Source organism: Oxyura jamaicensis, chromosome 1 (genome assembly GCF_011077185.1).
Source record: "Oxyura jamaicensis isolate SHBP4307 breed ruddy duck chromosome 1, BPBGC_Ojam_1.0, whole genome shotgun sequence".
Lineage (NCBI taxonomy): Eukaryota > Metazoa > Chordata > Aves > Anseriformes > Anatidae > Oxyura > Oxyura jamaicensis.
This window is the reverse complement of record NC_048893.1, coordinates 32,159,373-32,173,798: the sequence shown is the minus strand read 5'-3', so window position 1 is coordinate 32,173,798 and position 14,426 is coordinate 32,159,373. Positions and strand designations below refer to the sequence as shown.

Genomic DNA, 14,426 nt, shown 5'->3' with positions numbered 1-14,426 from the left:
TTATTTTATTTAATAGAAGCAGAAGTGCAAAATGTCTGGAAGAAATAAAGTGCAATTTCTGGAAGAAGCAGAGCTGTACACATCATGTAGACATAGCTGCACGTGGAACTGTATCCTTTTAAAGTCATGCTGAGTGTGAGGAGGTGCAGCTGATAAAATCCCTGGTGGAGAGGGAACATGAGTGCACAGCTGCACTGCTGAGGCTACAGCTGGGCCACGTGTGAGCTGCTCCTTTCATCTCCTTGGGAGAACAAACTTTGGAGACAATTTAACTCTTGAACTTCCTGGATTATCTGTTCTTCCTACCTATCTGATTTACCTCTGCCATTATGTCTCTCATAAAAAACAAAACCAAGAGGTCCCCAGACCTGTGCAGGGCAGAGGGAGCTGCAACATTTCCCCTTTGCTCTCTGTGCTCTTGAGTGTTGGTTGCCCCTGCAGGCCCTTCCAGGCTCTCCCGTTTGATACATCTGCATCATAAGGTACCTCTATGCACACAAAATAATTAGTCTGGGAGAAGGTGTTGTTATTTCCATGATAAACTTCTCATGCTGGGCAATGCCACATCTTCATGTGGGGCCAGACCATGGGGCCGTGTCTTGGCCAGCTCGGGGAACGCAGCTCTGAGCAGGAGAACATCCAGCCCTGCAGACAGTGAAGGCAGGACATCTCTTTCCTGTTAACTCTGTACTGGTAAGTGATAAAAGTCATTTATTAATGTCAAGTATGACATTATGAGGTGGTGTGGGACAACACCTAAGCAGGACCAAAAGCAAGGGCTGGGAGAAATGTGGTCAGACTGCCCTGGTGCCAGTAGACACCTTTATCTTTACTAGGACTTTTATCATTTCTGATTTTTCGTGTGTCTGTGCTGAGTACTGTGCTGAGTCAGTACCCATCTGGAATTCACCACTCCGGTTGTAAAAGAAGGCTCCTTTGTTCCAAGGACAACTTTGTTTTCAGCAATAGGTCTGTGCAACTGAGAGAAGCTCACGGGGCAAGAGCCCACTCCTCAGCTGCAATGGGCAACTGCATCATATAATTACTTCTGTGACATTCATTTTGAGGTGTATCTGTATTTTCACCCTTCCCACCACTGCTGTGCCATGCTCGTATGGTACGGTGTCGCGGATGTAACCCATCATTATGTGACTCATGCTGCAAGTCAATGCATGCAACCACAGGCATGCAGAGCGTGAGGAGATATCAGGCACTGATACTGCTGTAGCTTACTCTGCAGCTTGGCTATGTACTGGCTGTCATGAACAATAAATACCCTGCCCACTGTGGAATATACCTGCACTGCTTGCAAGTAACCACATGCACAACTCCAAACAAATTTAGGAACTGATCATGAGGTAGTCCACAGCAAAGCATCATAAACTGGGTGATGCACTCAGGCAAAAGGAACCACTTGCTCAAACTGGCCGACAGGAACAAGCACAAACATGTTATGTTTTGCTCTGATAATCAGAAATTATCTGTCTTCCGACTGAGTAAAAGTGTGTACAATCGGCGTTGATCTGAAATCACCTAATCCAGGATGCCACTGCAAAGTGAAATGGCACATGATATTGCCCAGAGGTTTGGGGGATGGCAGCTGGCCCTGTCCTCCCCTCCCTTCATGAGCTGAGGGAACTTATTGACCACTTCCCCAGCGCTGCTGTGGGGCTGGGTAATTGCGGTGGTTACGATGACTGGATTGCAGTGCGGTTTTTCCTACTCTGCTCATGAAATGGTGCAGCTCGACCCACCTCTTATTCCTGGCAGATGGTAGATTTGCAGGCCACATGAATGGGTACAGAAGGATAAATACACTTTTTATCCTCTCATATTCAATAACCTCTTTTGATAACCGAGTTGAAAAAACAACAATCAATGACAAGCAAACGGAGCATCACTGACCTTGTAATTTTTGTTCCTATGGTGAACAGATATTTTTGATTTGCTATGAATCTTAAGACAAATATAAAGAAAGAAACAGAATGAACTAAATAAATGCTTTGTATGTTTGTACTAAACAAACTTTAAAAAAGATGCTGAGATTAAAAAGTTTAATATTTTTTAAAATAACATTTAAAAGTAGAAAATGTTGATATATCTCTTAAAAATGAGTTTACTTATCACACAGAATGAACTAAGGCACTGTATATAACACATGTAAGACCTGTACCAAAGCCCGCTTTCAGTGGCTCAGACCATGACTGCTGAAAAGCTGACTGTTCAAAATGTCAAGTTTTAGGGAGATTAATATATATATATATATAAATCAAAGCACTAAAAGCAGTTTTCATTTGAAAAATGTGCTTCGACTAATGCCTATGATCAAAAGAATTTCAAAAGTCTTGCCAGCAGAAGGGATAAACAAAATGTCATTCTTTTCTCCTTTGTCACCTTTTGCTCTAACAAAGTCCAGCTCTGTTGAATCTGATAAACTTTTTGACAAAAGTATTTTTTTTACCTGCTCTGATGCAAAAATTCTCTACATCAGCGCTGACTGTTGCAGCATGTGGCTCACTCGAGTTAGCTGATCCAGTGTATCCTACTAAGTACTTTGTTATAACAGATCTTCTTTTTAGTGTATCACTTCAGGATTATGATCAACAATTCTGCCTCATTAATAAATATTTAAATGAATGTGTGCAGAATAAGGTTACATTAGTTGTTTGTGGGTAGTATCTTTAGAATAAAGTACTTCACGGTGATTTTGTAAGCACTCAGAACACTTCTGGAAATGTTCTGAAGAAGCACATTTAAAACATAATAAAACAAAATTGGACAGTGTACAACATGTCAGTCTCTTTCGGTATGGGAGATTTCTCAGAAATGGAAAGAAAATTCTGAAATCAGTGGGTCAAATGTTCTGCTGGCATAGCTGTCCTCTTCTGTTGGAAATAACTTTTCTCATTAGAAACAAATGCAAAATTTCACATGAAGCTGTTTCTCAGCTAATTTAGAGCAGATTCTTTCATGTGCTTCTTGCTAAGGGATGCAAAACATTCTTGTCTTCTACTGAAATGAAAGATGAAGTTGTTTTGTACCTTCCAGGATTGGGCTACCAGCACTTCAAGGCTGATTGCACATTCCTGGGACCTGAGGCAGAGCACCAGCACAGTCTACTCAATGACTAGCTAAATAAATAAGCGTTAAAAAATCTTAATAAATATTGCAGTCTCATTGGAATCCCATTGCACATGACTAACCTGAGAATTATAAGAAATATTTATAGTATTTGTAAATTTAAAATATCAGTTCATTGCAACTTCAAAATGGAGAGCACATTTCTTTTCACTCTGAGTACATATTTTTGTTCCTTGTTCAGTACATTTCTATTTCTTCAGTAAGTGTAATTTGAAAGAGGAAGAGAAATATATGACTGATGCATTAAGATCAATCATGATAGCAAATTTAATATCCAAAAGGTTCTTCAGATATTCTGTGAAGAAAATTTCTAAGTGATATCAAAATGTAGAATGATGGTTAGTACTCATTTGCTATATTACAGTCAGAAATACACAGTATTTTCATTTTCTTCAAGATTATAAATGGCTTTTAACTTTACTGGCAAGTCCAAATTATACCACAGCTTTTGTGATAACCAGGTTATCTTGCACATGAAGCCTCAAACACACGTGGCAGGGGGTGTATGACATGCATAAGTCGCTGTACAGAGCCCGGTGCAGTGCATAAATATCATCTGCATAGCACTGAGTGTATTTTTAATTTTATGCTAATGTATGATAAGGAATTTTTTTTAAAAGCATCGAGCAGGACTGTATGAAATCTTCTTATTGTAAGTCACAGAATTAATTTGTTGAGTGTGAGCTCCAAATCCCCATTCCAAGTTGAGGCTCTTCAAGCTCAGGCATGCAGGGGTGTGTCATGCCTGGGAACCTCCTGATTGCAAAGGACACAAGACAAAGGGGAAGCTGCCAGAAAAGTCCCTTTTGTTGAGGGCCATGTTGAGGGCCATGTGAGGAGGATTAAATCCTTCTGGACTTTGAGCTTAAGGGTGCTGGTTTGCTGAGTGAGAGTCACGAAGTGGAGAGGAGTGAGGAAGCCTTCAGCAGGGCAGGCTGGTTGGTCCCTCAGATGGGACTGGTACCTTGGGACACCCCTGCACTGCTGCACAAAACCAGGCCTGGGGGCTGCCCATGTCCTCTTGGCCCTGCTTCTCTTCTTGGTGCCCCTGATCTCCAGCCCGTTACCCTGGCCCTCCAGTTTGCCAGGCTGGAGAAAACAAAATGACTGCCTAGAGTAAAGGTTTAGCCTTTTTTTTTTTTTTTTTTTTTTTTTTTTTTTTTTTTTTTTTTTTTTTTTTTCCCAATTGTCAGCCTGTGTTCATGGAACACATGCTGTGAGAGAGGGCTGCTTTGAGACGTTGTATCAAAGAAGGATTTTTACCATTTGTCATTGGATTCAATTTCTGTGCTAAATCGCATCAGCTGCAGAAAGATGTCAGGAAAAAAATGGAAAATGTGTCACTGCTGTCATCCCAAGTTTTGTTTACATTTCTTTACATTAAAGCTCTCATTTCTGTAGGAGTTCTGAGGCTGATCTTGTTCTTGTCTCTTCTAGGTTTCAGGGATTTATTGCTAGGTACTAAATCAAGTCTTGGTGTTGCCAATATTACATTTACATACTGCAAAATCATATGGTCTGAATGAAGCTCCCAGGAAAGCATATCAGCATTTAAAGCTGTAAGTTTATAATTTGCAGTTTAGCTGTCCTGCATTTTGTTATTTATTTATATATTTTTTGTTATTATTATTTGCACATGTTAACATCATGTATAAAAAGAAACATTAAAAAGATGCAAAGCTTTGGAAGTCAAGCAGTAAAACATAACTCTGGTGTTTTCTGGCTTCAGTCTGTGCTATTTTAACTTGCTTCCTTTGGGTTTGTGCTTTATAATCAGTCTTTAATGAAGAGAACACATACTATGGTTTTGTCCTTGCTGATGGACCTCTTCTGCTGAAACTCTTTTAAGTTAGACACCTGGCATGGAAACATGCTTCATGTAGATGGCCCATTAATGAGCTCAGTATTTGATTTTATCCTTGTGTTCATTGAGTGTCCAATGCCTTATTAATTTCACATTGTGCAAACTTGCTCTAATGCAGCATTATTTGTTTCCTTATGACCATTTCTTTTATGGTCATCATTAGAGTGTCCAGCTGTTTCACAAGCAGTAATGAACTTACTGTCAAACTACTTGGCTTCAATGAAGAGTATTATTAGTATGATTTTGCAGATAATAAACTGAAGTAGAGGACTATAAATGATGACTTTAACTACAAGATTTGGACACTGAGGAAGAAAGCAGTAGATAAGTTTTCATCAGACTCTGGGGCACTTTGGTTTTGCGTGCAGTGCAACCCTCACTGATGTCAGGTATGAGGATGAAGTGCTCCTGCAGGACAAATGCAGGGTCTTGATTCAAGAACCCAGAAAATGAAGAAAGCGTAAGTGATGCAAATCTGTAAAGCTTTAAGTGCCTTGCCCCACACAGCCTCACGCAACAGCTCTGTGAGTCAGTGGCAGATTTCAGGTCTCCAGGGCAGCATTTGGCTGTCTTAACTATGAAATCAATTTTTATTTCCCTGCAGTTCGTTTTCTCAAGCATTATGTGCATTCCACCTAGAGTTAGGTAGGAAATTGCTTTCCAGTTCCTTGAACATTTTCAGGATTTTGGTACCAGCCGAGCCCCACAATGGGATGCTTGCTGAAACCCTTAAAGGATGTTCTGGGAGAACCAGAGCTGCTCAGCAGAGCCTGGGGAGGAGGCACAGGTTGTTGGACTTCTCATCTACCGCTGCCTTTGGCAACCTGCTTTCACTCCATCTGGCCTACTGGAGCATCTCTGTTTTGTGTGAGTAGGACACAGGCATTTCCTGTGTTCAGCTCTGTCTTGTGCCCCTGCCATGGGGCAATGAGAAATGCTCATCAAAGAGGTGCTGCCAAGTGGTTGCCTCCAGTAAAGGAGACTGACACCTCCCTCCCTGCTTTTCTGCCGTGGGGAGGGGTCAGATCCACACAGCCTCAGCCTTGGTTTTACGTCCAGCCCCAGAGCCAGAGCTTCTGGGACTAGCAATTGTAGGGAAAGTCCTGCTTTATCCTCCTTTATCCTGGGGTCAGGAAGAAAATCAGCTTAGCATGGACAGAATCCTTGGAAATGCTGTTTATCAGCTGCTATTAAGCATATGCAATCAGATATATTTTTTTTTTCAATTATTTGTAACTTGGCTACATTTGAGTATTATACCCCTCCACAGACATAGATGCACAACAAAAGGCTTATCCATCACACACAGATTATTCAGTGCCAAATTTTACTTCCTTGCCTCAAGTCAACATACTGCCAGAAATTATTGACAAAACTGTTGTAGTAATCACTGGTAAATAGTATGATTGGCAAATAATATATTTTCTGCTGACTTTATTATTGGAAACAAGTGGACAATTTATGCTGACACTCTTCTGGAAACCAGACATGAAAAATTTCAGCCCCAACAGTTAAATTTTGGAAGAGTTATTAATGATTGAAATGAAGGGTTTGTAAAGGGAAGAGTTTGGCAGCATTCACGAAAAAGAGCCTTGGCCATTTGATTAATAATTGCTTTTCTCAGATTGTGAGCTGCAAATCACCTCTTCCCTACTTTGTTGTTGCAAGAGTCACCATCCCTGGTGTGACACCCATTTTTTGAAAAGAAACATGGGGGTAAAAAGTCTGAGTAGCTCTAGTCTATGGTAGTGGTATGAAGACAATACTGATAAAAACACATGCCAAAGCACGTGGTGGAAAAAAATTAAAAAAAATAAATTTGTTTTGTAAGCTTGTTATTCTGATGGAATTTAAAACAAAAAAAAAAAAAGAGCCTAGTGTCTGGAAGTGTTTCTTCATCTTCAGGAAAAGACGATACTTGGTAGAATCAGTGCAGGAACTCTTTTACCAGCATGGGGTTAAAATGTGTGTATTTTTACATCTTTGTGGATTGTCAGTCATTTTGTACCTGTTTATTTCACAGTCAGATTCCAATTACAACCTGCTGCTAGGAAACCTGGCAATAGAAGTTGGAAAATACAGCACGGAAGGCGTTATTATATACCGGGGTATCATCAGAAGAGTTGGTGAGTCTTTGGGAGGGGGCAGGGGAGAGCAGCACAAACGGGACATTTTTCATTTCACTTTCTAGGCATGACCCAGTGAACTTCTCGTGACTGCAAAGATTATGCCTGTGCATTGCAGAAAGCAGATTTGCACTCTGAGCACATTCATGCCTGGACTGTGGGTGTCATGGTAAAATAATAATAATAAAAAAGGCCAGATTGTTATGATAATACAAAATTGATTGGACGTGACCAAACTAGAAGGGCCAGCACCCTGAGGCACGTTTTACCAACTTGTCCAAATTAGATCGTAACAAGGTTCTTGTGATAGGATAACAACAAAGTAACTTGCATATTAAAATAAAATCTCATTTTTCCTCTTTCTCTTTCTTTGTTTTTAAGCCTTTTAGAGCTCTTTGCACTGTATTTCAGTCATCTTTAGGAATTCAAACAATTTTTAGCCCAAAGGAACAACTTTTAAGATATCTACTTTTCATAGCAAGAACACATCCACTCTGAACAGAAAGGTATTACCTGGAATTTATAATGTGATATTGTCTCTCTGAGTCATCATAATGTATCCACATCAGTTTAGTATCACTTATGCCCCAACACATTATCGGAATTACGTTTGGTAGCTTGTTTGTCTGAATGCTGAAATCTTATAAATGCTAGCCGCTGCTCCGATTTAGAACTGTCATGTCCTTTATTGCTTAAGGTAATAATAGTGGTTGTTAGAGGACTGTTGCTATTGTGGCTATATCTGTAAGTACATTATTTGGGTCTGCTGTGTAATGTCACATATTCAGGACAATGTGTATATATTGGATATACTACAGATTTGTGGATATTATCACACATGGTTAAAAGACTTTTCCATAATTGAGGTACAACACATAAATGTTGGATTTAGTGTTTATGTTTACCGACATAAAAAAAAGACATTCTTTTTTCTTTAAATTTGAAGTTTTAATTTAAAATTAATATGTTTGTCTTTAAAAATACTACTTAAATTCATGATGATAACAGCCTGTTCTAAGGCCTAAATTGTCTCTGATTATGTAAGTAAATAAAAATGTGCCACAGAAATGAACTTTCCTCAGATGTTAATGAATTCAAAACTGCTTTTTTATTCAGTATGAAAAGTATCTCCTACATCACTATGATCAACCTGAGTTAAATCTTTTGCTCTAATGTTATATATTACGTTGTATAAATCTTTATGATGGAAAATGATTCTTTTATTATTATTATTACATAGATTTTTCAGTTCCTGCTATATGAAAGAAGTTTTCCTCAATTACTTTCAGCTGAGTTTTCAGCTGTGCAAACAGAATATTTTCTTCATTTGTGTTACTTTATCTGAAGTTGAGAGACTGAGCTGAAAAAAAAAAAAGTAGAAAAAAAAAGTTTCTGTCTTCTGACTTACAAACACACCCCCAGATGGACAAGAAAAACTTCATCTGAATCTGAAAAATTAAGGAATATCTGGATGTGTTTACAAAGACATTCTTGCACATATAGATGCAGATAAGTCTTTTCAGAAATGCTTCAGCATCCTGCTCACACTGATTTTGGTGGAGGCAAAACAGCCGGCCTACTGCCGCCTTTCTGAAATCCCAGAAGGTAATGAACTGCTTTGTTAGGCACCAAACACCTCTGGAAATCAAGCCCATGAAGACCAGAAACAATCTGTCAGTTCACTAACTAGAATTGATATCTCTTTTGTATAATAAATTAATTTTAAATTCAAAGCATAGTTTAAAAACTTGTGGGTTTGTGTGTGTGTAAACAGCAGCTAAAAGGTCACTGATGTTACCTGCAGAAACTATTTTAACAAGTTCTTTTTGTGCATTCCTAAAATTTTAGTCCTAACTTTCACCTGAGCTCTGCCTGTAAAAAATTCAAGACAACAGTTATCACAAAAAATGTGCCAGTCGCTGTTACGCACCAGAAATGCACACATAAATACGCAGCCAGCCCAGAGGAGGCTACAGTGGGGAAGGGTTTCTCCAGACCTGCACACAGCCAGCTTTGTCTGAGTGAGGTTTGGGAAGGGATAATGGGGGTAACGCTGGCAGCAGAAGCACCACCAACGTGCTGATGGTGTTCTGCAGTGATACTTGTTGCTTATCTGACCCACACAGTGCCTAAAAGGCTGGAGAGGGGTGGCAGTCCTTTGAGAGAAGGGCAGAGCCTATGGCACACACTAGGATGCGATCTTTGGGACCACCGGCTATTTTGTAACCGAGCCTGCTCTTTTAGCACATCCCATAAACACCCGAGAACCCTGGCTGGTGTGGGACTGGAGGGGCTGGGATGTGCTGGTGGGGCCAAGCCCAAATCCTGCAGAGGAGGAGCAAAGCCAGCAGTGGGAGCGGTTAGGAACCTCCGTGGGGACCTTGTGAGACCTGAGAAGGGAGGGAGCTAATTGCACAAGACAGGAACTGTCCTTGCCGCTGCAGGACTGACAAACACCAGAGATACCGACTTCAAGAGCCTTTTGGTTCCCCAAATGTATCTGTAATTTCATCTTTTATCCTGCACCATTATTTTTTTTTTTTTTAAATGACGAGAGTGGAAGGGACTCTGCATTCTGCATGAAAACCCAAAATACTGTGAAGAATTGACCTCTGCACCAGGCCATGCCCTGCTTTCACTCAGTGACTTTTAACCAGCCTTTCCCACACTTCTTTATCAACTCTGCTACATTTTGGACAAAAAAGAGATGACTTGCTTCCCTGGCATAGCAGAGGCTGTTTTCCCCATACACAAAAATATTTCCATGAATGTATCATGATTTGTACACACACAGTCTGTAATATATACAAGCATGTTGAACATCAGGCCAATTTTCAATTTTTAGCTTCAAGAGGGACTTTTTGGGCGTGTGTGGGAGAATCACATGGGATTTTTTTTAGTAATTTATTCCTAATGACATCTTTTGGAGGGCACAGAAAGGCAAATCAGTTTGGTAAAAATCAAGAGACGTTTACTATTTATACAAACACTCCCTGTTTATTGCTCATAAGGAGCAATTTCAGAAGACAAATCACCATTCTATAAGTCAGTTACAGACAGACAACTCACTGGACTCCTTCCAAGATACACTGAGACATGCACCAAAATATCAGAGTGTAATTACTTTCATTATGTATTCCAATTAATCTGAAAACAACTGAGAGAGTAAAGATCTCATCCTGCTAATTTTTACTGACATAAAACCCAATATTATTTTTAGAGTTGGTTGTCCTCTGTTTACCTGATTAAACTATGTGCTAATCAGACACTGCTTTCCTGGAAATAGATCTGGAATATGGTAATTTGCCATCTTCCATAATTTTCTTTATTTACTCCAAATATAAGTGCATATTTTAATTCATGGTAATATTTTAAGCTTATATATATTTTAGAATGAAAGACTTAACTAAAAAAAAATCCTAAACCAGATGAACATTTTTTATCGTCTATCTAAAAGGCAATCTCTTGTGTGAACCCCAGTTCTACTTCTGAAATGCCCCAGGGGTCTCATTGTTCATCCACAGCCCTTTTCCAATAAGCATAAACAATTATTTTAAATTGAGGAATATTTTTTAAATTGACTTGTTTCACCTTTGATACTGCTTCAGTGGGGGAAAGGATATATGGCACTTGTGGGCATGCGACAGGTTTTGACTGTGTTGTCAACTGAGTTAGACACCCGTCTTTGTCTCAGAATGCTCTGACTTATCTGTCTTTATTATTTCTTTCAAAACGTGCTTGCTCCTTCCTTTAAAAAGGAGATTTATTTTTGCATATCTGGAGTTGCCCATACAGGGAAAAGAACTAAAATGAATCGGAAAGTATAGTGAGACATTAAAATCAGAGTGGGACCAGCCCTACTGTAGTTAACTAAATACTATTACATAGCACATTTTAAAAAACCTTAATCACAAAAGACGAGGAAGTTAAAAGTCTTGATCACAACTTCCTGGAAGGGCAGACCATGTTGCGGGTGGCTGGAGAAGAAACCTGCTTGCAGATATGAGCTCTGGGATTTGAAGCATCTCGAGTATCTGCCCACCTCAGGGGACCCTCGGGGGCAGGGTGTGGCCTTTTCCTCCCTGGGGCAAAGAGAAGAATTTGTGGATTAATGACAAAGACAGCAAACTGTCCATGTAAGAGATGAGCATATTGTGAATCCACAGCCCAGGCTAGCCTAGCTCCTTCTGCTTTATTGGTCTGAATGTTCCCCAGCTGAGGTGGCAAGTTAGATAAAGAATTGGGATTCCTGCCCTGAGGCCTGCCTGGGGCAAATGAGATGCCCTGTGGGACCAGGAATCTTTGCTCTCCAGGCAGCTCAGTGGATGCAGACCCATGGAGTCTGGGCAGAGGGCACGGGCTCCTGGCAGCCCTGATCTTCTTGTTTAGTTCCTCCCAGACAAGAAATGCCTGCACAGAAAAGACCCCTGGAGTTAAGGAAGTTTTGCTGTGGTGGGCAGCTTGCAGCAGACCCCAGGCCTCTCCTGTGAAAAGAGAAAGGATATTGCTTGTGCCTACTCCTAATCCTGCAGCTTCCCAAACAATTAACTAATTATGTTTGTAATCCTCTCTTCTCTATCATTCTAAGTTTTCTCTTCTCATCTCTTTCCTCCCTCCTGCCCCTCTCTCATTGGCACTGTGCTCTGTTCAGGGTGTAATTACTACCCTGCACTCTGTGTTCCCTAGTTTGAAGCCACTAGTTTTTGTTTTGTCATTTTCTGGTAATGCAAATAATCTCTTCTCTTGAAGGTATTTATGTTCTGTGATCTCGTCTCCCCTGAGCCTTGTCTTTGGCAGACTGTAGGAACTGAGTTTGTTCTGTCTACCCTAACTCACTGGATACCTTTTAGTATTGTTTTCTCCATGCGTGGTTTCTGTTCCTTCACCACTCTTCCAAGCTGAGGGGAGCGGAATGGATCCAGAGACCCCGGTGTGCTTACCCGTATAGCACACCCTATAGCCCATGTCACCTTTACAAAATAACAGCACACAATCAGTCCTTCCTCCAGAAGTTTTTCTCCAACTCTTAATGTGAAGAAAAGTATCAAGAAAAATAGGATATCCATTAACCTATCAGCAATCTGTCAATCTAAAATCTGTGCTCCATCTAAAGCCAATAAGGCTATGATTCATCATGCGATGCCACACTGAGACCTGATTACAGTCTTTTGGGCTCAGCCTTATCTAAACTGCACTGGCTGAAGACACTGATTCTAATCGAGTTATTCATGGCTTACATTGACTGATTTAAAGCCTTTGTCTTTCATACGTAAATGTATTCTTGGGGATGTAAGGTAGATGGGAAGTCTCGTGATTAGCTGCTGCTTACAGGAGGAAACACCCAGCTCCCTCGTGGCCTGGATCCTTCCCATCAAGGAATTGTGTAATACTTAGCAGGATGACTTAATTGAAGAAGGTGAGTGGTGATCAGAAAATTTCAGCAGTTTCTGATGCACTGTCAACCAGCACTAATGCCTCAGCTGTTTTTTTTTTTTTTTTTTTTCCTGTAGCATTTTGTCTGTGCTACTTATTTTTAGACCCTGATGGTTTAATCAGTGCCAGGTGGGCTCAGCACTCCATGTACCTGGAGCTCCTGTAGGGCTACACCTGCAGGCTGCGAGCGCCCAGTGGCACCGAATGCCACTCTGCTCTGCGCATTACTGAGCGTTAGCTGCTTTTACTGCAAGTTATCCATTATAGGCAGATATCTTGAATCATTCAACATTTTAAATCCATCCCTCTTGGTCTGACACATCTAATATTTGCTGATCGTATCTCCAAAATAAATACATAATAAATAAATAAATGCCACGCAGGAAAAAGAAAAACAAAACAAAACAAACAAAAAAAACCACTCACATTTTTTAGTGAGTATCTATTTCTGGAAAAATAAAAGAAAATTTAAAACAATCCATTTCTCTAGAATCATTGTTTGTCTCAGGATATTTTCAATGCAACACCTTCTCGTTTTGCTTTAATACAGCAAGTCATAATTGCACCCCTTGGGTACATCTTGGCTGTTACCTAAAACGCATCTAAAGATGTTTTCATATTATTATGAAAAACTGTTTGAAATGAGAGGATACAATCACGCTAATACCAGGAGCACACTATAAGCCATCAGCAAACCTCCTCTGTCATTTTAAAAAAGCTACGTGGTGCTGAGATTATTAAACACCGAATACAATTGGATTGGTGTCCAAAATACCATAGCTCCATTTTAATGCTTTGAAAACAAAAGAGAAAATAACAAGTTTCATGCGTTCAGAAATCTCATGCAGCACAGATCTTAACTCTGGTCTTGGCTTGGCAGTACACAAAAGGCCTACCCTGTGCTACAGAAAATAAATCCTTAAGGACTTTCCCAGAAAGTTGCTAGCACTAATAATGCTTTATGGCTTCAGTGAAAGTTCTCCCTAAGGAAGTTACTTTCCCCTGACATCAAGGAAGACCAAAGCTAATGATAAAATTAAAATTGTGTTGTGTTTTCTAGCACAATTTACCATATTCTACATTTGGTTAACTTCTCCACGCAAGGCAAGTAGTGTGGATGAGAAACGTGCCAGGAATCCCACAGGGCAGAGTAGGCGTAGTACAAGAGGTCGTGGCTACACTTGACAAACAGGAAGCCACGGGATACAAATAAACTGGAAAACACCATTTGGCTGTAAACAGGACCTCAGGGGACAGGTGGGGAAAAGGTGAAGGGAACACACCAGGTAAATTCTTGTTCCTAAAGCGATCATCCTCCAAGTCTGGATCTCATCTCAGAAACCCACACCGCAGTTCAGGCTGTCCGCAAGCGCCCCATGGGCTCTGCAAAGTCACAGTTCTGCACAGGGGTGTGTTCAGCATGAGGAAGGTGCTTTAACGTCTAGTCAGCAATAATCCTTCTCAGGCTCTCTCTTCTGAAATTATAGATATTTCTAACTGAACAGAGTTGCAATATTATTTGTATGCTAACCTAAATAAATTCAGACTTACTATGGAGAAATGTACAGTAGCTTTTCCTTACATACAGGACCCCCATGGATTCCAAGACAATAGCATTAATTTCCACAGCAGTGATCTTTTAATTTCAAGACAACATTAATTTATTTAAACATCTTGCAATAATCTCCCTTCCTGTCCTCCTTCTGGCCCAAATTTGCAACTAAATGTATGTGTTGACATGACATTTGTTAATGATTTTTTCCATCATCTTTCTCTTTGAAGAGAGCTTACTCTTAAGATCTCTGCACTGCCTGGCTGTACCTCCTAATCCATGGCTTTCTGGTGTCCAGGAGACCCATTTC

General features: G+C 40.2%; 1 long non-coding RNA gene across 1 annotated transcript; it reads left to right on the top strand.

Moving 5' to 3' along the window:
- The first annotated feature begins 20 nt into the window (after positions 1-20).
- LOC118169775 lies at positions 21-7,700 on the top strand. Its single transcript, XR_004752274.1, has 3 exons — positions 21-693; positions 4,579-4,700; positions 7,029-7,700. It is a non-coding gene; the product is annotated as an uncharacterized LOC118169775 (long non-coding RNA).
- Positions 7,701-14,426: the final 6,726 nt, after the last annotated feature.